Here is a 24,178-nt window from a genome sequence, read left to right as displayed (position 1 = left end):
TAGAAAAAACAATAACCAAATTTACTTGGAAGGGCAGAGTGCTCCGAATAGCTAAAAATATCCTGAGACTGGAAAATGAAGTGGGAGGTCTCACACTACCTAATTTTAAAGGATATTATGAAGCTACCGTGGTCAAACCAGCATAATACATGCATAAGGATATATGTATACATACTGACTAATGGAATCAAACAGAGTGTTCAGATGTAGACCCTCTCATCTACGAACAATTGATCTTTGATAAGTCAGTCAAGCCAACTTACCCGGGACAAACAGCCTCTTCAATAAATGGTGCCTGAAAACCTGAATATCTATATGCAAAAGAATGAAAGAGGATCCATATCTCAGACATTATACAAAAATTAACTCAAAATGGAACAGACCTAAATGTTAGAGCTAAGACCATAAACCTTTTAGAAGAAAATGTAGGGAAATATCTTATAAAACTTGTAATAGGAAGCAGTTCCCAAGATCTTACAACCAAAGCATGAGCATTGCAGAAAGAATAGATAAGTGGGAATTCCTCAAAATTAAACAATTTTGCGCATCAAGTAACTCTATAAAGAAAGTAAAAAGCCAGCCTATGCAATGGGAGACAATATTTGGAAACCACAAATCAGATAAGTGTTTAGTATCCAGAATAGATATTCTTCAACTCAACAACAAAAAGAAAAACAACCCAATAAAAAAATGGGCAAAAGACATGAACAGACACTTCTCACAAGAGGATATACAAATGGCTAAAAGACACATGAAAAGATGATCAACATCACCGGCTCTTTGGGAAATGCAAATCAAAACTAAATGAGAAATCATCGCACACCCACTAGCATGGCCACTATCAAAAAAACAAAAAATAACCAGTACTGGAGAGAACATGGAGGAAGAGACACACTTATCAACTGTTGGTGGGAATGTAAAATGGTACAACTGCTGTGGAAGGTAGTTTGATGATTCCTCAGGAAGCTAAATACAGAATTGCCATATGATCCAGCAATTCCATTGCTAGGTATCTGTTCACAGGACATGAGGGAAAGGACACAAACACACATTTGCACACCAATGTGTACAGCAGCACTATTCACAATTGCCCAAGCATCCATCAATGGATGAGTGGCTAAACAAGCTGTGGTACATACCTACAATGGAACATTACGCAGCTGTCAGACATAATAAATTCATGAAGCAAGTAAAAACATGGATGGATCTTGAGGACATTATGCTGAGTGAAATTAGCCATAAACAAAAGGGAAAATACTGTGTGGTCTCAGTGATATGACGCAACATTAATGAGTGAACTCAGAGAATTTCAGTTAAGAACACAGGTTATCAGGAGATAGAAATAGGGTACAAACTGGGTGTGATAGTCAGATTCAGTTGTCAACTTGGCCAGGTGAGCATACCTATTCTTGTTGCTGCGGACATAAGCCAATGGTACGTGAACCTCATCTGTTGCTAATTACATCTGCAGTCGGCTAGGAGGCGTGTCTGCTGCAATGAGTGACATTTGACTTAATTGGCTGGTGCTTAAATGAGAGAGCGCAATGTAGTACAGCCTAAGCAGATTGGCATTCCTCATCTCAGCACTTGCAGCTCAGCCTAGGCCTTTGGAGATGCAGGAAGAAGTCACCCCAGGGAAAGATGTTGGAACCCACAGGCCTGGAAAGAAGACCAGCAGAGACCATCTTGTGCCTTCCACGTAAGAAAGAACCTCAGTGGAAAGTTAGCTGCCTTTCCTCTGAAGAACCAACAAAATAAATCACCTTTTATTAAAGGTCAATCCATTTCTGGTGTGTTGCATTTTGGCAGCTAGCAAATTAGAACACTGGGTAATTGATATTGAAGGAAAACAGCTTGTGCAACAGGACTGATTGTAAAAATTCTGAAAGGGATAGCACAATACTACCTGATGTAGCACAACAATAAAAGTATGCTGAATGAAGCTGAATGTGAGTACAATAGATGGGAGAAGGGCTAGGGGCACGTATGAAACCAGAAGGAAAGATTGAGTGTAAAGAATGAGATGCCATAGTTTAGGAATGACTATTGTGTACAATGACGATGATTAAATGTACAAATTAAAAAATATTTTTGCAAGAGGAAGAAAAAAGCTATGCCAGTATTGCAGGGTACTGAAAATAGATGGTATATGGGAAAAAGTACCATCAACGCAATCTAGGGTTTACAGTCAACTGTAACATTGTAATATGTTTCCAATCAATGTAACAAAGATATTATGCAAAAACTAAATGTCAAAAGTCAGAGAGATGGGAAAAGGAGTATGGAATCTTTCTGGAAGAAAAGGAAATGTCTTCAGATAAAGTATACTGGCAAAGACCGGTCTATACAATTATGCTGGACTGTATGATGTGTCAATAAAACTATTCAAAAATGAACAGAAAGGAACAAGTGCTAGAGAAAATGCACAGAACGAGATTTGCCTATTCACTGTTGGTAGGGAAATGAGAAGTGCAGCTCCTTGGAGGGTAGTGTGGTGGCTCCACAGGAGGTTAGGGATGGATTTGCCATATGATTCTGAAACCTTGTTGTTCAGTATATACCTGGAGGAACTGAGCATGGGGAGAGGAATGGACATTTGCATACTGGTGTCTCTGGTAGCAGTGTTCCTGATCCACAGTAAGTGGAGGTGGCCTAAGGGCACAATGCCTGAGGAATGGAAAGGGAAACTGTGGTGCATATACCTACACTGGACTATTCAGTGGCCACAAGAAGGAATGAAGTTGTGAGGCATGCAAGTAGATACATGAAACTCAAAGGCTGTATGCTGAGTGAAATGTCAAGAATAAAAAGGCGTATTACTACCATGTCTCAATCACATGGACTAAGTATATTAAAAAAATCAGTCAACTCAAGTTGAGAGCATGGGATATCAGGTTGGGGCATATTATAAAGGGTCCTGTATTATAAGCTCTTACAGCAGTCATATATATTCAGGAAGTGTACTGCTAATTCTAAATTCTCAGATACTGAGCTGTTTGTACATAACATGTTCTTTTCCAGAACCTTCAAATATTTATGTGACATCTGAGACTCAGAATTAGAACTCTGAAACTATGAAAGTCAGCAGTACCCCGTATAGGAACTGTTTTAAAAGTTGAAAAGTGATCAGACATCCAGTAGAGATATCAAAGAAGCTGATCTGCATAGAACTACTGGGTGGAGGATCGATTAAACTAACATATTTTAAAACTTCAACTTTTGTGTGAGACTAAAGGGAGAGATGTTTATTTGGTTCAAAATTTATATTTTGGGTAGTGCATTTCCTAATTTAACTTGTACGGTTAGTTTAATGGATCACCATAAATGAATGGAATCTTGCACAGGGCGTGAGCTCTTGTTTTGATAGGTTAGTGTGATGCCTTGATAAATCCCGGAGTGATTTAGATAGTGAATAAAGAAGTATTTGCAAAGTCCCCTTAGGGTAATGGAGAAATAGGGGAAAATATTCAACTTCCTCATTTGGAGAATTTCTGATATTCTTGCAAACAGTGGGGACAACCAAACCATTAAGCAAACCCCTCGATCTGAATACTAGACTTTTATCTGATATGTCGTTTCCAAATATTGTCTCCCAAGGTGTAGGCTGTGTTTATACTTTCTTGATGAAGTTCTTTGATGCACAAAAGTGTTTAATTTTGAGGAGCTCCCATTTATTTATTTCTTTCTTCAGTGCTCTTGCTTTAGGTTTAAGGTCCATAAAACCGCCTCCAATTGTAAGTTTCATAAGATATCTCCCTACATTTTCTTCTAACTGTTTTATGGTCTTAGACCTAATCTTTAGATCTTTGATCCATTTTGAGTTAACTTTTGTATAGGGTGTGAGATACAGGTCCTCTTTCATTCTTCTGCATATGGATATCCCGTTCTCTAGGCACCATTTATTGAAGAGACTGTTCTGTCCCAGGTGAGTTGGCTTGACTGCCTTATCAAAGATCAAATGTCCATAGATGAGAGGGTCTATATCTGAGCACTCTATTCGATTCCATTGGTCGATATATCTATCTTTATGCCAATACCATGCTGTTTTGACCACTGTGGCTTCATAATATGCCTTAAAGTCAGGCAGTGCAAGACCTCCAGCTTCGTTTTTTTTCCTCAAGATACTTTTAGCAATTCAGGGCACCCTGCCCTTCCAGATGAATTTGCTTATTGGTTTTTCTATTTCTGAAAAATAAGTTATTGGAATTTTGATTGGTATTGCATTGAATCTGTAAATCAATTTAGGTAGGATTGACATTTAACTATATTTAGTCTTCCAATCCATGAACACGGTATGCCCTTCCATCTATTTAGGTCTTCTGTGATTTCTTTTAACAGTTTTTTGTAGTTTTCTTTATATAGGTTTTTTGTCTCTTTAGTTAAATTTATTCCTAGGTATTTTATTCTTTTAGTTGCAATTGTAAATGGGATTCGTTTCTTGATTTCCCCCTCAGCTTGTTCATTGCTGGTGTATAGAAATACTACAGATTTTTGAATGTTGATCTTGTAACCTGCTACTTTGCTGTACTCATTTATTAGCTCTAGTAATTTTGTTGTGGATTTTTCTGGGTTTTCGACGTATAGTATCATATCATCTGCAAACAGTGATAGTTTAACTTCTTCCATTCCAATTTTGATGCCTTGTATTTCTTTTTCTTGTCTAATTGCTCTGGCTAGAACCTCCAACACGATGTTGAATAATAGTGGTGATAATGGACATCCTTGTCTTGTTCCTGATCTTAGGGGGAAAGTTTTCAATTTTTCCCCATTGAGGATGATATTAGCTGTGGGTTTTTCATATATTCCCTTTATCATTTTAAGGAAGTTCCCTTGTATTCCTATCTTTTGCAGTGTTTTCAAAAGGAAAGGATGTTGAGTGTTGTCAAATGCCTTCTCTGCATCAATTGAGATGATCATGTGATTTTTCTGCTTGGATTTGTTGATATGGTGTATTACATTAATTGATTTTCTTATGTTGAACCATCCTTGCATACCTGGGATGAATCCTACTTGGTCATGATGTATAATTCTTTTAATGTGATGCTGGATTCGATTTGCTAGAATTTTGTTGAGGATTTTTGCATCTATATTCATTAGAGAGATTGGTCTGTAGTTTTCTTTTTTTGTAATATCATTGCCTGGTTTTGGTATGAGGGTGATGTTGGCTTCATAGAATAAATTAGGTAGCTTTCCCTCCACTTCAATTTTTTTGAAGAGTTTGAGGAGAGTTGGTACTAATTCTTTCTGGAAAGTTTGGTAGAATTCACATGTGAAGCCGTCTGGTCTTGGACTTTTCTTTTTAGGAAGATTTTGAATGACTGATTCAATTTCTTTACTTGTGATTGGTTTGTTGAGGTCATCTATTTCTTCTTGAGTCAAAGTTGGTTGTTCATGCCTTTCCAGGAACCCGTCCATTTCCTCTAAATTGTTGTATTTATTAGCGTAAAGTTGTTCATAGTATCCTGTTATTACCTCCTTTATTTCTGTGAGGTCAGTGGTTATGTCTCCTCTTCCATTTCTGATCTTATTTATTTGCATCCTCTCTCTTCTTCTTTTTGTCAATCTTGCTAAGGGCCCATCAATCTTATTGATTTTCTCATAGAACCAACTTTGGTCTTATTGATTTTCTCTACTGTTTTCAATTTCATTTATTTCTGCTCTAATCTTTATTATTTCTTCCCATTTGCTTGCTTTGGGGTTAGTTTGCTATTCTTTCTCCAGTTCTTCCAAGTGGACAGGTAATTCCTGAATTTTTGCCTTTTCTTCTTTTCTGATAACAGCATTTCCGGCAATAAATTTCCCTATTAGCACTGCCTTTGCTGCATCCCATAGGTTTTGATATGTTGTGTTTTCATTTTCATTCGCCTCGAGATATTTACTAATTTCTCTTGCAATTTCTTCCTTTACCCACTTGTTGTTTAAGAGTGTGTTGTTGAGCCTCCACGTATTTGTGAATTTTCTGGCATTTCACCTATTATTGATTTCAAACTTCATTCCTTTATGATCCGAGAAAGTGTTGTGTATGATTTCAATCTTTTTAAATTTGTTAAGACTTGCTTTGTGACCCAGCATATGGTCTATCTTTGAGAATGATCCATGAGCACTTGAGAAAAAGGTGTATCCTGCTGTTGTGGGATGTAATGTCCTATAAATGTCTGTTAAGTCTAGCTCATTTATAGTAATATTCAGAATCTCTATTTCTTTATTGATCCTCTGTCTAGATGTTCTGTCCATTGATGAGAGTGGGGAATTGAAGTCTCCAACTATTATGGTATATGTGTCTATTTCCCTCTTCAGTGTTTGCAGTGTATTCCTCACGTATTTTGGGGCATTCTGGTTCGGTGCATAAATATTTATGATTGCTATGTCTTCTTGTTTAATTGTTCCTTTTATTAGCAGATAGTGTCCTTCTTTGTCTCTTTTAACTGTTTTACATTTGAAGTCTAATTTGTTGGATATTAGTACAGCTACTCCTGCTCTTTTCTGGTTGTTATTTGCATGAAATATCTTTTCCCAACCTTTCACTTTCAACCTATGTTTATCTTTGGGTCTAAGATGTGTTTCCTGCAGACAGCATATAGAACGATCCTGTTTTTTAATTCATTCTGCCAGTCTATGCCTTTTGATTGGGGAACTCAGTCCATTAACATTTAGTGTTATTACTGTTTGGATAATATTTTCCTCTAACATTTTGCCTTTTGTATTATATATATATCATAAATGATTTTCGTTCTTTCTACACTCTTCTCCATACCTCTCTCTTCTGTCTTTTCGTATCTGACTCTAGTCCTCCCTTTAGTATTTCTTGCAGAGCTGGTCTCTTGGTCACAAATTCTCTCAGTGACTTTTTGTCTGAAAATGTTTTAATTTCACCCTCATTTTTGAAGGACAATTTTTCCGGATATAGAAGTCTTGGTTGGCAGTTTTTCTCTTTTAGTAATTTAAATATATCATCCCATTGTCTTCTAGCTTCCAAAGTTTCTGCTGAGAAATCTACACATAGTCTTATTGGGTTTCCCTTGTATGTGATGGATTGTTTTTCTCTTGCTGCTTTCACGATCCTCTCTTTCTCTTTGACCTCTGACATTCTAACTAGTATGTGTCTTGGAGAACGCCTATTTGGGTCTATTCTCTTTGGTGTGTGCTGCACTTCTTGGATCTGTAATTTTAGGTCTTTCATAAGAGTTGGGAAATTTTCAGTGATAATGTTTTCCATTAGTTTTTCTCCTCGTTTTCCCTTCTCTTTCCTTCTGGGACACCCACAACATGTATATTTGTGCGCTTCATATTATCATTCAGTTCCCTGATCCCCTGCTCAAATTTTTCCATTCTTCTCCCTATAGTTTCTGTTTCTTTTTGGAATTCAGATGTTTCATCCTCCAGTTCACTAATTCTATCTTCTGTCTCTTTAAATCTACCATTGTAGGTATCCATTGTTTTTTCCATCTTTTCTACTTTGTCCTTCACTCCCATAAGTTCTGTGATTTGTTTTTTCAGTTTTTCTATTTCTTCTTTTTGTTCAGCCCATGTCTTCTTCATGTCTTCCCTCAATGTATTGATTTGGTTTTTGAAGAGGTTTTCCATTTCTGTTCGTATATTCAGGATTAGTTGTCTCAGTTCCTGTATCTCATTTGAAGTATTGGTTTATTCCTTTGACTGGTCCGTATTTCCAATTTTCCTAGCGTGATCCATTATTTTCTGCTGGCATCTGGGCATTTAATCAGATTTCCCTGGGTGTGGCACCCAGCAGGTTGAAAGATTTTCCTGTGAAATCTCTGGGCTCTGTTTTTCTTATCCTGCCCAGTATGTGGCGCTCGTGGCGCTCGTCTGTCTGCGGGTCCCACCAGTAAAAGATGCTGTGGCTCCTTTAACTTTGGAAAACTCTCGCTGTGGGGGAGGGTCGCCAGATGAAGCGGCTTGGGGGAGTTCCGGTTCAAATCTCCCAGCCGGCCCGTGAATCCACGTGTGGGGGGGGGCACCAGCTTCTGCAGCTTGGGGGACCTCTTATCCAATTCTCCCATCTGGCTAGCGAGGCCGCGCATGGGGTGGGGCACTGGTCGCCGTCGCTTGAGGGGACCGCCTGTCCAATTCTCCCAGCCGGCCCGGGAAGGAGGGAGGGAGGGACTCCGGCCGCCAGCCACCCCGGCCCGGAGAAGCGCGTGCCCCTCGGGTATCTCACCGCAGTGGATTCTCCCTGCCAGTTCAGCCCTTCCAGAATGGGGTACGCTGTCTTTTTGGTCTCTGTCGTGGCTCCAGGAGCTGTTCTGTACCGTTTCTATTTCTTTAGTAGCTGTTCTGGAGGAGGAACTTGTTTCTTAGCAGCACACTTAGCTTGTACCTGTTCATACTCTTCTTGTGCTTTTTGATTTGATGTTTTCTTTTTATTTTTCTTTGAAGTAGCAATGGAATTTACTGTTTTGCTACTTTGGCTGGCTGGTAGAGGCTGGTCAATGTTACATTGTTCTTCAGATAAAGCCAGATCAATGCTACATTGTCCTGGCAAAGGTTGGGCAACTTGTTTCTCAGGGGAAGTTTGGTCAACTTTTTATAGTTCCTTTCTAAGTCTTTCCTCTTCAGCCACATAGAGATGTTTCAGATGATCAGGATATCGATCTGTGAACTGGGATTCTTGTGAGGTTTGAGCCTTTTTTGTCTTCCAGGTAACTTCTTGTAATTTTGCTGAATCTTCAGTTTTCTTTGAAAAGCAAAGCCTTGCCCCTTGTGGACACTCCCAGCATGGACCTTCAGATGGTTAGGATGCCACTTCTTCTGTTTCATGTTCTTATTCCTGAACCCAACCAGAGAAACTCCTTCTTAACGTGACCCAAAACTCCCAGCTTCCCACCTTGCTGCTGTCCTCACTGGCACCATTACCACTCCCTGTCTTTTGGTATGAGGACATTTCATAGAATTAAATCATGATCACATCAGCAACATCCACAACTGATTACATTTGTAATTAGCCAAGGGTAATGTCTTCTCTAATGAGTGATGCTTTTTCTCATCACTGGAAGCCCTTTAAGGAGGATTCAGAAGAGAGAGGCTCCCTTCCGGCTTCAGCTTGAAAGTCTCTCCTGTGGAGTTCATCCAGAACCTCCAACGGAATCGTGAGCTTCACAGCCTGCCCTACAGATTTTGGACTCTACGTTCCCATAGTTATGTGAGGCACTTTTATGAATCTTATATTTATGAATATTTTCTGTTGATTCTGTTTCTCTAAACAACCCTAACTAATACAACTTGGTACCAGGAGTGGTTCTTAAGAAACAGAATCTCAAAAATGGGTTTTTATGAATGGTTTTCTAATTTGACTGGACTCAAAGGCACTAAGGACTATGATTCCCATAATCAGAATGACAGTCCCAAATCATAAAGTGAGTTGCCAAAAGAGATAGTCAAAATATCACCATTCGATTCTCCTAAAGCATAGAGTGTTCGAAGCCAGGCTCTGAGGGATAACGTTTTTGACACCTTTACAGAGTTTTGTGGAAATAAGAGGTACACAGATGTTGGCTGGTTGTTGTTAGATACACTGGCTACATTAAGGAGTGAAACGGATGGGCTTAAGGCTTCAAACAAGAAGCGTAAGCACCATCTGACAGATGTAGAAGTTTCTATGAGTATCCTGAAGGAAAATCTTATTTCCCGTAGTTGTAGACTTGAGATCTCTTAAAATCACTCAGAATCTTAGAGTAGCAACCTTACAATGCAAACTGAAATCTCAATGTTGCATGGTGTCTGCCGTTAAAGTGAGGGCCCTGGTATAATGCAGATGAGAGGATCCAGAGGCTTGGAGAGACTGGAATGTTAGAGTGGATTTACCATGCAAAGCCTGCTTTTACACTCCAGGAATGTCCAGAGGATGCACCCTTTACCAGAACACTGAGAAATAAATTTGTGAGACTAGCACCATCATCCCTGAAGAGCTCTGTAGTTGCACTGGACTAGAAAGGAGAAGGACCCTTAAAACTGGGATGGTAACATATGGATTGATAATGATGTCAGTGGAGAGGTTGAAACCCTAGGGCATGCTGAGTCTTCTCTAGATGACCCCATAACAGTCTGCCCTGAGGACACAGCCACCCCATCTCTAGCCTGTCTTGAGGAGGAGGCAACCCAACCTCCTCCTGAAGGGAATAGCCCTAGAGTGATTAATCAAGTTTCACCAGATGAAACTGCAAATGAATGCCCTGAAGCAAATGGCTTGGAAGATATTTCTAATCCTTTTCATGACCCACCCCCCACCACCCCTCATTTCTTCCAGACCTATAATGAGACTAAACTCTGAAAAGGCCCCTAAAGGTGAGGTACAAAGCATCACACATGAGGAGGTTCATTATACTCTGAAAGAACTATGTAAGTTTTCCAATTTATATAGACGGAAATCAGGGGAATATGTGTGGCAATGGATTTTAAGGGTGTGGGATAATGGTAGGAGGAATATAAGGCTGCATTCAGGCTGAATTTATTGATATGTGTCCAGTAAACAGAGATTCTGTACTCAATGTTATAGCTCGAAGGGTTAGAAAAGGTATTAACAAGCAGTATTTTAGATGCATGGTTGAAACATATAACAAAAGGTGGCCGACATTACCTGAGTTTGAGATGCCAGAACTGCCCTGGTATAATGCAGATGAGGGGATCCAGAGGCTTAGAGAGACTGGAATGTTAGAGTGGGTTTATCATGCAAAGCCTACTCTTACACCCCAGGAAGGTCCGGAGGATGCACCTTTTACCAGAACATTGAGAAATAAATTTGTGAGACTAGTGCCATCATCCCTGAAGAGCTCTGTAGTTGCACTCCTCTGTAGGTCAGATATTATTGTGGAAACTGCTGTCACTGAGCTTGAATCCTTAAACACAATGGGGATGACCAGATCCCAAGCTGGCAGAAGCCAGGTGGCAGCAAAGACAGGGTAGACGTGGCCATTATAATAGACGGCAAACTCAAAGCAGGGGTCAAAATTATATGACTCCCAGAGATTTGTGGCAATGGCTAGTAAATCATGGGGTACCTAGAAGTACAATAGAAGGGCAGTCTACTAAATTCTTCTTCGACCTGTGTTCTAGTTTGCTAGCTGCCAGAATGCAACACACCAGAGATGGATTGGCTTTTAATAAAAGGGGATTTATTTTGTTGGTTCTTCAGAGGAAAGGCAGCTAACTTTCCACTGAGGTTCTTCTTACATGGAAGGCACAGGATGGTCTCTGCTGGTCTTCTCTCCAGGCCCTTGGGTTCCAACAACTTTCCCCGGGGTGACTTCTTTCTGCATCTCCAAAGGCCTGGGCTGAGCTGCAAGTGCTGAGATGAGGAATGCTGAGCTGCTTAGGCTGTGCTACGTTGTGTTCTCTCATTTAAGCACCAACCAATGAAGTCAAACGTCACTCATTGCAGCAGACACACCTCCTAGCCGACTGCAGATGTAATTAGCAACAAATGAGGTTCACATACCTCATTTGTCTGCAGCAACAAGAATAGGTATGCTCACCTGGCCAAGTTGACAACTGAATCTAACTAACACAACCTGTATAAACAAAAGTTCTAGGTCAAGTGAACAGAAGTCTAACCTGAATTACAAAAACACAGAGTCATAGCCCCTTAATCAATTTCCAGACCTGAGACAGTTTACAGACCCTGAGCCCCTTGAATGAAGGGGAGGCCAGGTCCCTTTGGGGGAGAACCTTGTTACACTATCACAAATTGATACTGTTAATGCTCCTCCAAGCCTTGCCCAAGGAGACCGGTGGCCTTTTACCAGGGTAACTGTGCATTGAGGAAAAGGAAATGATCAGATATTTCGGGGATTATTAGACATTGGTTCAGAAGTGACATTAATTCCAGGGGACCCAAAACGTCACTCTGATCCACCAGTCAGAGTGGGGGCTTATGGAGGACAGCTGATCAATGGAGTTTTAGCTCAGGTCCGTCTCACAGTGGGTCCAGTGGGCCGTGGGACCCATTTTGTAGTTATTTCCCCAGATTCAGAATGTATAATTAGAATTGACATACTGAGCAACTGACAGAATCCCCACAGTGGCTCTCTAACTTGTGCACTGAGGGATACCATGGTGGGAAAGGCCAAGTGGAAGCAAGTAGAACTGTCCCTAACCTAGCAAAATAGTAAATCAGAAGCAATACCGAATTCCTAGAGGGACTACAGAGATTATTGCCACTCTTAAGGACTTGAAGGATGCTGGGGTGGTGATTCCCAATACATCCCCATTCAACTCTATTTAGCCTGTGCAGAAAACTGATGGGTCTTGGAGGATGACGGTGGATTATCGTAATCTCAACCAGGTGGTAACTCCAATTGCAGCTGCTGTTCTGGATGTGGCATCATTGCTTGAGCAAAGCAAGACATCCCCTGGTACCTGGCATGCAGTTATTGATCCGGCAAATGTTTTTTTCCCAATAGCCATTAGTAAGGATCACCAGAAACAGTTTGCTTTCATCTGACAAGGTCAGCAATATACTTCCACTATCCTACCTCATCAGGGATATATCAACTCCCCAACCCTATGTCATAATCTTGTCCGTAGGGACCTTGATCGTTTCTCCCTCCCACAAGACATCACACTGGTCCATTATATTGATGAGATCATGTTGATTGGACCGAGTGAGTTAAGAAGTAGCAACTGCTCTAAACTTAATGGTAATGCATCTGCATGTCAGAGGATGGGAGGTAAACCCAACAAAAATACAGGGGCCTTCCACCAAAATGAAATTTCTAGGTGTCCAGTGGTGTGGGGCATGTGAAGATATCCCTTCTAAGGTGAAAGATAAGTTGCTGCATCTGGTGCCTTCTACAACCAAAAAAGAGGCGCAATGCCTAGTTTGTCTCTTTGGATTTTGCTACAACCTATTCCTCATCTGGGTGTGCTCCTCTGGCCCATTTATCAAATGACCAGAAAAGCTGCTAATTTTGAGTGGGGACCTGAACAAGAGGAGACTTTGCGACAGGTCCAGGCTGCTGTACAAGTTGCTCTGCCACTTGGACCAAATGATCCAGCAGATCCAATGGTGCTAGAAGTGTCAGTTTCAAATAGAGATGTTGTTTTGAGCCTTTGGCAGGCCCCTATAGGAGAATCACAACAGAGACCCTTAGGATTTTGGAGCAAGGCCTTAACGTCTGCTGCAGATAACTAATCTCCTTTTGAGAAACAGCTTTGGCCTGCTACTGGATCTTAGTAGAGATTGAATGCTTAACCCTGAGCTACCAAGTTACCATGAGATCTGAGTTGCCTATCATGAGCTGGGTGTTGTCTGACTTACCAAGTCATTAAGTTGGGCATGCGCAGCAGTACTCCATCATAAAATGGAAATGGTATATACGAGATAGGGCCAGAGCAGGTCCTAAAGGCACACGTAAGTTAAATGAAGAAGTGGCCCAAATGCCATGGTCTCCACTCCTGCCACATTACCTTCTCTTTCCCAGACCAGAGCTATAGCATCTTGGTGAGTTCCTTACAGTGAACTGACTGAGGAAGAGAAAACTTGGGCCTGGCTTACAGATGGTTCAGTACGACATGCAGGTACCACCCGAAAGTGGACAGCTGTAACACTACAACCCCTTTCTGGGGTGTCCTTGAAGGACAGTGGTGAGGAGAAATTCTCCTAGTGGGCATAACTTCAAGAAGTGTACCTGGCTGTTCATTTTGCTTGGAAGGAGAACTGGCCAGAGGTGCATTTGTATACTGACTCATGGACTGTTGCTAATGGTTTGGCTGGATGGTCAGGGACTTGGAAAGACCATAATTGGAAAATTGGTGACAAAGAGGTCTGGGGAAGAAGTATGTGGATGGATCATTCTGAGTGGGCTAAAAACATGAACATATTTGTGTCATGTAAATGTGCACCAGAGGGTGACTTCAGCAGAGGAAAGTTTTAATAATCAAGTGGATAAGATGACCTGTTCTGTGGATACCAACCAGCCTCTTTCCCCAGTAACTCTTGTCTTTGCCCAATGGGCTCATGAACAAAGTGGCCAGGGTGGTAGGGATGGAGGTTATGCATGGGCTCAGCAACATGGACTTCCACTCACCAAGACTGACCTGGATAAAGCCACTGCTGAGTAACCAATCTGCGAGCAGCAAAGACCCACACTCAGCCCCCAATATAGTACCATTCTCCAAGGTGACCAGCCGGCTACATGGTGGCAGGTTGATTACATTGGACCACTCCCTTCCTGGAAGGGGTAGCAATTTGTTCTAACTGGAATAGACACATACTTTGGATATGGGTTTGCTTTCCCTGCATGCAATGCTTCTGCCAAAAATACCATCCATGGGCTTACAGAATGCTTTATCCATAGTCACGGTAATCCACCCAACAGTGCCTCTGATCAGGGAACACATTTCACAACAAATGAAGTGTGGAAATGGGTACATGCTCATGGAATTCTCTGGTCTTACCATGTTCCCCTCATCCAGAAGCACATGGATTGACAGAATAGTGTAATGGCCTTTTGAAAACTCAATTATGGTGCCAACTAGGTGGCAATGCCTTCAAGGGCTGGGGATGCTCTCCAGAGAGCTATGTATGCTCTCAATCAGCGTCCACTGTATGGTGTTGTTTCTCCCATAGCCTGGATCCATGGGTTCAGGAACCAAGGGGTGGAAATGGAGTGGCACCATAACTATTACCCCTAGTGATCCACTAGGAAAATTTTTGCTTCCTGTCCCTATGACCCTGAGCTCTGCTGGTCTACAGGTTTTAGTTCCAAAAGGGGGAGTGCTTCCACCAGGCGAAACAACAGTGATTCCATTGAACTGGAATCTAAGACTGCCACCTGGTGACTTTGGGCTACTCATGCTCCTGGATCAACAAGCCAAGAAGGGGATTACATTACTGGCTGGGGTGATTGACCCTGACTATCAGGGGGGAATAGGACTGTAACTACATAATGGAGGTAAATAAGCATTTTCCTGGAATATAGGAGGATCCCCCAGGGGTCTTTTAGCACTACCATGCCCTGTGATTGAAATCAATGGAAAACTGCCACAACCCAATCCAGGCAGGGGTACGAATGGCTCTGAAACTTCAGGAATGAAATTTGGGTCACCCCAACAGGCAAAGAACCACAACCAGCTGAAGTGCTTGCTGAGGGTAAAGGGAACATGGAATGCATAGCGGAAGAAGGTAGTGATAAGTATGAACTACAGCCATGTGATCAGTTACAGAAATGAGGACTGTAATGCTGTTTTGTTCATGTTATACTATTTAAGTTGTAAGATATCAAGTTTAAGAATGAATATTACCCAAGGACTTGCACTCTATTCTGGAGAGATTTTATGTCTTTCTGGTTATATACAGGACAGTTGAGTATTGTTAGGTGAGGAAAAAAAATGTGTCTTTTATTGCTTTCTATTTAGAAATTAGGTATGGTTTAAGGTAATGAGAATAGCTGCCAGGGTAACAAGGGGTGGACTGTCATGGTCAGGTTCATGTGTCAACTTGGCCAGGTGGTGGTACCTGTCTGTTTGGGGAAGTGTTCCCTGTCTTTTGTTATGAGGACATTTCATGGAATTAAATCATGATCACATCAGCTACATCGAAAGCTGATTTCATTTATAACCAGCCAAGGGGAGTGTCTTTTCTAACAAGTGATATTTAATCAAATAACTGAAAGCCTTTTAAGGAAGATTCAGAAGAGAAAGGCTCTCTTCCTGCTTCGGCCAGTGAGCCTCTTCTGTGGAGTTCGTCCAATTCTCCATCGGAATCATCAGCTTCACAGCCTGCCCTACAGATTTTGGACTCTACGTTGCCATGGTTATGTGAGATGGTTTTATAAATTTTATATTTACGAATATTTCCTGTTGATTCTGCTTCTCTAGAGAACCCTAACTAATACAACAAGCGTATTCAAAGCTTGTTAACATTTTTGAGGACTACTTTATTTGTCAGATAACATTGCTGTCAGCTTGGTATAAACGTCTGTTTTACTGCTTTTTTTCACTCATAATGAGACTGTCCTGGTTCTTGGTATAAGGATTAATTTTTTATTGAAGTCTGGATATTTGATTACTGCATATGAATCTCTGAATCTTATTTAAGTCATTTTAGCAGGCTTCCACTGATATCACTCCATTAAAGAAAGAAAGGAATCAACATTTTATCACTAGCTGGAGTGGAAATTCAGGTTCCCCACTTAGACTCCACTGACACCAAGGGTGGGGAGTAGAGGCTGAGGATTTTCCCATTACCAATGGGCATTGATATGAATCCAGCTTACTGTTTGGCCTGTATTGATACCAGCTTGGCTGACACCACAGGAGAGTAGCACTGTTACCAGTAAGTGGTAATGAAAATCCTGATACAACATTAGGCATCCTTTGATAACTTCCTAGTGGGGAGAAGAAGAAGTACCTCATTACCAACATGTTGGTGTAGAAATCTAGACTTTCTACATGATCTACCCTGACACCAAAGTTACCATCCACTAGAATGGGGAGCTACTATCCAGTAGAATCAAAGTCCTGGCTCCCCACCTAGCCTTCTTTGATACCACCGAGTAAGGAGGAAGAGGAGTGTCTCAATATGGACTGGTAAGGGTGGAAATCTAGCCTCCCAACCCAACCCTTTCTGACAGGGGTGGAGGTGGGACCAGTTTTTCTGTCATGTTTAGTGGGAGTATAATGGTAATTGTATAAGTTTCTGTTTTCTTAGATGGTCACTTTTCTGGTCCTTTGGGTAGAGAGAGCAAGCTTTCCTTGGGACTTTTATATTTTGCCTGTGCCTTTAGTATTTCTGAGTTGCCTGCTTCTCTGGAACCTAGTATTAGACATTTGAGACAAAAACAAAATCCAGAGCACCCACCACTGCGTCATTACTTGGGTCTCAAAGTTTCTAGACAATTTGACTTTTCTCCATCTTTTGGAGTTTGTTTCATATATAATATCCAGGGATTTTTACTAAATTTAGTGGTAAGAATATGGAAAAGTTCATCTCACCCTTCCATATTTCTAGAAGGAAAAGCGTTTATTTCTGTGTTCACTACCTTTTAGGTTTGGCATTTTTGTTTTATATTGTTTGCCATTTGCTACTCTGTTTTCTAGTGAAGTCCTTTTTGCAAGTTCCACAACAAGTCAACTTGACCTAAGGGGACAAGGTACTTTGAGCAAGGAGGGTTGATCAGATCTAGTCCAGGGTAGCCAGGAAGATGTAAGATCCCTAAGAAGCTAAGAATAGTGAAGAGATGGCAGCAGATTTCTCTAGTACAACTACATATTTGAATAAATATCTGCAGAGGCAGAGGTAAAAGTGTGACACTCTGAAAGCTGAAGTGTCAAGGAAAGCTATGTTTTATGCTCCTTCCTTCCTATATATGGTATGCATATATGCACAGATATGTAAATTTGGAAATTCTATTCTATGGGACCAAGGATGTGGCTAGAATAATTCCTGACACAATACCTGGCACTCATTAATATCTGTTGAATAAAGGAATGAATAAATGCAAATTTAAAATTCCACAGCTTTTATTAAGAATAGTAATTAAAATTTATACTTTTTTAGTTTTATAACAATTAATGAATCACCAATCAAAATGTTTATGTACTTTAACAAATAAAGCACTAAAGGCTGTTACCAGAACGTAAGTTGCTGCCTAAAAAATAAAAAGCCTACTTAAATAATTATACGTGAACTTCTCATATTTGAATTAAGAAAAAAAAAAAATTATTTTCTCTTTTTTCCATAAAGGACCATAAACCATCAACATTTATATTATAAGTACATTCAAACTACCAGAAAAAAATGCCTACTTTTTAAATCTGGATTACTTTACCTTTTTTTATATTACTATGAAAACTGATTTTCAATATAATTTTAAAAACACCTTGATTCAGAGTCCAAGATGGCGTCTTAGTAAGGTACATGCGTCTTAGTTCCTCCGACTCCAAATCAACTAATAGGTGAACAGAAACAGTACAGAACAGCTCCCGGGGCTACAGCAGGGAATGGACACACAGCGTAACCCAGTCTGGGCTGGTTAGTCTGACTGCGAAACTCGGCTGCGGTGAGTGAGATCCCCGAGCGGCGGGCGATTTCCCGAGCAGCCGCAGCTGCGGCGGTCCGAGCTAATCCCTCCCTCCTTCCCGGGCTGGCTGAGGGACGCGGAGAGACAAGCTTCCCAGCCAAGGCGGCCGGCGCCACACTTTTGCGGGCGGCTTCGAGTCTCGGCTTCGAGTCCGCGACTACGAGTCTCGCATCAGAGGGCTATCCAAAGTCTGGGCTGGCAAGTCTGATTGCGAGGCTTGGCGGCGGCGAGACCCCCGAGCAGCCGCAGCTGCGGCGGTCCCAGCTAATCCCTCCCTCCTCCCCGGGCTGGCTGAGAGACTCGGAGAGACAAGCTTCCCAGCCAAGGCGGCCAGCGCCACACTTTTGCGGGCGGCTTCAAGTCTCGGCTTCGAGTCCGCAGCTACGAGTCTCGGATCAGAGGGCTATACAAAGTCTGGGCTGGCAAGTCTGACTGCGACTCTTGGCAGCGGCGAGACCCCCGAGCAGCGTGTGATTTGCCGAGCAGCCGCAGCTGCGGCGGTCCGAGCTAATCCCTCCCTCCTTTCCGGGCCGGCTGAGAGTATCGGAGAAGCAAGTTTCCCAAGCCGAGGCAGGCGGCGCCCTTCTTCTGCGGGCGGCTTCGAGTCTCGGCTTTGAGTCCGCGGCTACGAATCTCAGATCAGAGGGCTATCCAAAGTCTGGGCTGGCTAGACTGACTGCAAAACTCGGCTGCAGTGAGACACCCGAGCGGCACGTGATTTCCCGATCAGCGGCAGCTGCGGTGGTCCGAGCTACTCCCTCCCTCCTTTCCGGGCCGGCTGAGAGTATGGGAGAAGCAAGTTTCCCAAGCCGAGGCAGGCGGCACCCCTCTTTTGCGGGCAGCTTCGAGTCTCTGCTTCGAGTCCGCGGATACGAGTCTCGGATAGGAGGGCTATCCAAGCAGCGGTAGCCTCCCCCCACGGGAGGCTTCCTGGTCCGGTGGGGAATACCCCAGGCCCGCTGCGGCCCGCAACCAGTCACAGGGTCCCCTCAAGCCGCGGCAGCTGACGCCCCCACCACGCGCGGCCCCTGAACCAACAGAGAGAATTGGATCCGAAATCCCCAGGCCACGGAGATCGGTGACTGGGGGAGACCCATTCCAAACACTTGAGACAAACGTGTGCCACGTGCACCACATACTGGGCAAGATAAGAAAAACAGATCCCAGAGATTTCACAGAAAAATATTACAACCTTGCTGGGTCCAACACCAAGAGAAATCTGAATAAATGCCCAGACGCCAGCAGCAGAAGATAACTGTCCACGCTCAAAAGATTGAGAATATGGCTCAGTCAAAGGAACAAACCAATAGCTCAAATGAGACACAAGAGCTGAGACAAATAATGCTGAATATACGAACAGAAATGGAAAACCTCTTCAAAAATGAAATCGATAAATTGAGGGAGGACATGAAGAGGACATGGGCTGAACATAAAGAAGAAATAGAAAAACTGAAAAAACAAATCGCAGAACTTATGGAAGTGAAGGATAAAGTAGCAAACATAGAAAAAATAACGGATAGCTACAATGATAGATTTAAAGAGACAGAAGATAGAATTAGTGAATTGGAGGATGGAACATCTGAATTCCAAAAAGAAACAGAAACTATAGGGAAAAGAATGGAAAAATTTGAACAGGGTATCAGGGAACTCAAGGACAATATGAACCGCACAAATATACGTGTTGTGGGTGTCCCAGAAGGAGAAGAGAAGGGAAAAGGAGGAGAAAAACTAATGGAAGAAATTATCACTGAAAATTTCCCAACTCTTATGAAAGACCTAAAATTACAGATCCAAGAAGTGCAGCGCACCCCAAAGAGATTAGACCCAAATAGGCGTTCTCCAAGACACTTACTAGTTAGAATGTCAGAGGTCAAAGAGAAAGAGAAGATCTTGAAAGCAGCAAGAGAAAAACAATCCATTACATACAAGGGAAACCCAATAAGACTTTGTGTAGATTTCTCAGCAGAAACCATGGAAGCTAGAAGACAGTGGGATGATATATTTAAAATACTAAAAGAGAAAAACTGCCAACCAAGACTCCTATATCCAGCAAAATTATCCTTCAAAAATGAGGGAGAAATTAAAACATTCTCAGACAAAAAGTCACTGAAAGAATTTGTGACCAAGAGACCAGCTCTGCAAGAAATACTAAAGGGAGCACTAGAGTCAGATACAAAAAGACAGAAGAGAGAGATATGGAAAAGAGTGTAGAAAGAAGGAAAATCAGATATGATATATATAATACAAAAGGCAAAATGTTAGAGGAAAATATTATCCAAACAGTAATAACACTAAATGTCAATGGACTGAATTCCCCAATCAAAAGACATAGATTGGCAGAATGGATTAAAAAACAGGATCCTTCTATATGCTGTCTACAGGAAACACATCTTAGACCCAAAGATAAACACAGGTTGAAAGTGAAAGGTTGGGAAAAGATATTTCATGCAAATAACAACCAGAAAAGAGCAGAAGTGGCTATACTAATATCCAACAAATTAGACTTCAAATGTAAAACAGTTAAAAGAGACAAAGAAGGACACTATATATTAATAAAAGGAACAATTAAACAAGAAGACATAACAATCATAAATATTTACGCACCGAATCAGAATGCCCGAAAATACGTGAGGAATATACTGCAAACACTGAAAAGGGAAATAGATTCATATACCATAATAGTTGGAGACTTCAACTCACCACTCTCATCAATGGACAGAACATCTAGACAGAGGATCAACAAAGAAATAGAGAATCTGAATATTACTATAAATGAACTAGACTTAATAGACATTTATAGGACATTACATCCCACAACAGCAGGATACACCTTTTTCTCAAGTGCTCATGGATCATTCTCAAAGATAGACCATATGCTGGGTCACAAAGCAAGTCTTAACAAATTTAAAAAGATTGAAATCTTACACAACACTTTCTCGGACCATAAAGGAATGATGTTGGAAATCAATAATAGGCAGAGTGCCAGAAAATTCACAAATACGTGGAGGCTCAACAACACACTCCTAAACAACGACTGGGTCAAAGAAGAAATTGCTAGAGAAATTAGCAAATACCTCGAGGCGAATGAAAATGAAAACACAACATATCAAAACTTATGGGACGCAGCAAAGGCAGTGCTAAGAGGGAAATTTATTGCTCTAAATGCCTATATCAGAAAAGAAGAAAAGGCAAAAATTCAGGAACTAACTATCCATTTGGAAGAACTGGAGAAAGAACAGCAAGCTAACCCCAAAGCAAGCAAAAGGAAAGAAATAACAAAGATTAGAGCACAAATAAATGAAATTGAAAACATGAAAACAATAGAGAAAATCAATAAGGCCAGAAGTTGGTTCTATGAGAAAATCAATAAGATTGATGGGCCCTTAGCAAGATTGACAAAAAGAAGAAGAGAGAGGATGCAAATAAATAAGATCAGAAATGGAAGAGGAGACATAACTACTGACCTCACAGAAATAAAGGAGGTAATAACAGGATACTATGAACAACTTTACGCTAATAAATACAACAATTTAGAGGAAATGGACGGGTTCCTGGAAAGACATGAACAACCAACTTTGACTCAAGAAGACATAGATGACCTCAACAAACCAATCACAAGTAAAGAAATTGAATTAGTCATTCAAAAGCTTCCTAAAAAGAAAAGTCCAGGACCAGATGGCTTCACATGTGAATTCTACCAAACGTTCCAGAAAGAATTAGTACCAACTCTCCTCAAACTTTTCAAAAAAATCGAAGTGGAGGGAAAACTACCTAATTCATTCTATGAAGCCAACATCACCCTCATACCAAAACCAGGCAAAGATATTACAAAAAAAGAAAACTACAGACCAATCTCTCTAATGAATACAGATGCAAAAATCCTCAATAAAATTCTAGCAAATCGTATCCAACAACACATTAAAAGAATTATACATCATGACCAAGTAGGATTCATCCCAGGTATGCAAGGATGGTTCAACATAAGAAAATCAATTAATGTAATACACCATATCAACAAATCAAAGCAGAAAAATCACATGATCATCTCAATTGATGCAGAGAAGGCATTCGACAAGATTCAACATCCTTTCCTGTTGAAAACACTTCAAAAGATAGGAATACAAGGGAACTTCCTTAAAATGATAGAGGGAATATATGAAAAACCCACAGCTAATATCATCCTCAATGGGGAAAAATTGAAAACTTTCCCCCTAAGATCAGGAACAAGACAAGGATGTCCACTATCACCACTATTATTCAACATTGTGTTGGAGGTTCTAGCCAGAGCAATTAGACAAGAAAAAGAAATACAAGGCATCAAAATTGGAAAGGAAGAAGTAAAACTATCACTGTTTGCAGACGATATGACACTATACGTCGAAAACCCGGAAAAATCCACAACAAAACTACTAGAGCTAATAAATGAGTACAGCAAAGTAGCAGGTTACAAGATCAACATTCAAAAATCTGTAGCATTTCTATACACTAGTAAGGAACAAGCTGAGGGGGAAATCAAGAAACGAATCCCATTCACAATTGCAACTAAAAGAATAAAATACCTAGGAATAAATTTAACTAAAGAGACAAAAAACCTATATAAAGAAAACTACAAAAAACTGCTAAAAGAAATCACAGAAGACCTAAATAGATGGAAGGGCATACCGTGTTCATGGATTGGAAGACTAAATATAGTTAAGATGTCAATCCTACCTAAATTGATTTACAGATTCAATGCAATACCAATCAAAATCCCAACAACTTATTTTTCAGAAATAGAAAAACCAATAAGCAAATTTATCTGGAAGGGCAGGGTGCCCCGAATTGCTAAAAACATCTTGAGGAAAAAAAACGAAGCTGGAGGTCTCGCGCTGCCTGACTTTAAGGCATATTATGAAGCCACAGTGGTCAAAACAGCATGGTATTGGCATAAAGATAGATATATCGACCAATGGAATCGAATGGAGTGCTCAGATATAGACCCTCTCATCTATGGACATTTGATCTTTGATAAGGCAGTCAAGCCAACCCACCTGGGACAGAGCAGTCTCTTCAATAAATGGTGCCTAGAGAACTGGATATCCATATGCAAAAGAATGAAAGAAGACCCATCTCTCACACCCTATACAAAAGTTAACTCAAAATGGATCAAAGATCTAAACATTAGGTCTAAGACCATAAAACAGTTAGAGGAAAATGTAGGGAGATATCTTATGGATCTTACAACTGGAGGCGGTTTTATGGACCTTAAACCTAAAGCAAGAGCACTGAAGAAGGAAATAAATAAATGGGAACTCCTCAAAATTAAACACTTTTGTGCATCAAAGAACTTCATCAAGAAAGTAGAAAGACAGCCTTCACAATGGGAGACAATATTTGGAAATGATATATCAGATAAAGGTCTAGTATCCAGAATTTATAAAGAGATTGTTCATCTCAACAACAAAAAGACAGCCAACCCAATTACAAAATGGGAAAAAGACTTGAACAGACACCTCTCAGAAGAGGAAATACGGATGGCCAAGAGGCACATGAAGAGATGCTCAATGTCCCTGGCCATTAGAGAAATGCAAATCAAAACCACAATGAGATATCATCTCACACCCACCAGAATGGCCATTATCAACAAAACAGAAAGTGACAAGTGCTGGAGAGGATGCGGAGAAAGAGGCACACTTATCCACTGTTGGTGGGAATGTCAAAGGGTGCAACCACTGTGGAAGGCAGTTTGGCGGTTCCTCAAAAAGCTGAATATAGAATTGCCATACGACCCAGCAATACCATTGCTAGGTATCTACTCAAAGGACTTAAGGGCAAAGACACAAACGGACATTTGCACACCAATGTTTATAGCAGCGTTATTTACAATTGCAAAGAGATGGAAACAGCCAAAATCTCCATCAACAGAAGAGTGGCTAAACAAACTGTGGTATATACATACGATGGAATATTATGCAGCTTTAAGACAAGATAAACTTATGAACCATGTAATAACATGGATGGACCTAGAGAATATTATGCTGAGTGAATCCAGCCAAAAACTAAAGGACAAATACTGTATGGTCCCACTGATGTGAACGGACATTCGAGAATAAACTTGAAATATGTCATTGGTAACAGAGTTCAGCAGGAGTTAGAAACAG

The 24,178-nt window shown here is 41.0% G+C and overlaps 1 protein-coding gene and 1 pseudogene across 14 annotated transcripts in view; both read right to left on the bottom strand.

Moving 5' to 3' along the window:
* The window catches only part of CCDC91 (coiled-coil domain containing 91), a 548,164-nt gene that overhangs the window by 196,364 nt on the left and 327,622 nt on the right, over nt 1-24,178 (bottom strand). The window lies entirely within an intron of this gene.
* Nucleotides 4,607-10,201, bottom strand: LOC143691627 (thyroid transcription factor 1-associated protein 26 pseudogene; annotated as a pseudogene).

The sequence above is a fragment of the Tamandua tetradactyla genome, chromosome 7, assembly GCF_023851605.1.
Source record: "Tamandua tetradactyla isolate mTamTet1 chromosome 7, mTamTet1.pri, whole genome shotgun sequence".
NCBI lineage: Eukaryota > Metazoa > Chordata > Mammalia > Pilosa > Myrmecophagidae > Tamandua > Tamandua tetradactyla.
This window is presented reverse-complemented; position numbering and strand designations above follow the sequence as displayed.